Raw genomic sequence first — 1,342 nt, forward strand, 5'->3', positions numbered from 1 at the left:
AAAGATGTGCTTGTCACCCACGCCATCTCACATGAGCGAGGTCTCCAGACACCAACGCCAGCCCAAGGGAACATTGCCTGAGGGAACAACGGGGCATGAAGGAGCAGCTGGTGCTAGCTGACCATGAGGGTCTCCGCCTCCCAGGGTGCCTCCAGTCCCCTGGGGGGGCACAGCCCTGTGGCTGCATGTCACACTCAGCCTGGGGTCCCTGCTGTCCAGGACCACCATCTCCCAGGACAGGCAGGGCTGAGCAGCTCAGCTGCCTTGCAGCCCCAGAGAGATGCTCTAGCCAGTGGGTACCACCAGGGCTTGGATGCCTGAAAGGTTACGTGCCAGCCGCCTTCAACATCTCGAGGGGGCCCTTGGTTTTAACTGCTCCTGCTGGCACCAGCCAGAGCACAGACACCACTGCCCACGGCTCCTGGGGAGCCCCGCCAGCTCCTCCAGCCCTTCTGCAGCTTCTGTGCTGGCTGGGGCAAAGGGTGGTGGTAAAGAAGGAGTGGAGTTAACCTGGGCGAGGCCGGGAAGGCAACGGCCTCGGGGCACTGCAGGCAGTGGTACAGCCTGCCAGGAGCATCTCTGAGAGACTCAGCCTGCATCGCCACCCACGGCTGTGCTGCAAGGTCTTCTCCTCCCTGTGTCTGCAGCATGGGAGGGAAGGTTGGGGGGGACAACGAGCTGCCTCTCCTCAGCTCCTGCCCCACGGATGCTCCTTGCAGAGCCCTGGTCAGCACCTTCCCCCTTAAGCAGGTCGGGGGGGGGGCAGCCCCCCGCCCCCTTGGCTTTTGCAGGGAGAGTCAGGGACCGACGTTTCCCAACCATGACCAGGGAAGGGGGTGATTTGGTGTGTGCAGAGGTGATCGGCGGCAGGACCAGCCCGGGAGGCAGCGGGGTACCCTGCACCCCGGTGTTCACCAGGAAACCCGGGTGAGGGGGACGGAAGGGGGTGAAATTTCGGCAGTTGAAGTGCAATCACCGTTATTGCCTTGCACTGCATGCGTCACCGCTGCTGGCACCCAGCCCCTGCATACACCGGTGGGGCTTTTCTGCCGAGTGACCCCCTTTCCCACACCCCAGCAGGGGCAGGGTGCTTCTGCGGGCGTCGTCAGGTCCCCCTGCACTGTGGGCACCCAAAACCAAGGGGCTGAGGTCTGGCATGGCGGTGAGGGTGGGAGTGCGGCCCTGACCCCGGTGCCACCGCAGGCGGGGACTGGAGGGCTCGTGAGCAGTGACGTCTCGCCGGGAGGAAACAGCTGCACGCCAAGGACGAGCGCACGGCCACAAGCACACACCGAGTGCGCCGGCGGCCGGCGGGTCCCGCCCGCGCGGCCCCGCCGACCCC

This window comes from Pygoscelis adeliae, unplaced genomic scaffold (assembly GCF_000699105.1).
Source record: "Pygoscelis adeliae isolate BGI_AS28 unplaced genomic scaffold, ASM69910v1 Scaffold34, whole genome shotgun sequence".
Taxonomy (NCBI): domain Eukaryota; kingdom Metazoa; phylum Chordata; class Aves; order Sphenisciformes; family Spheniscidae; genus Pygoscelis; species Pygoscelis adeliae.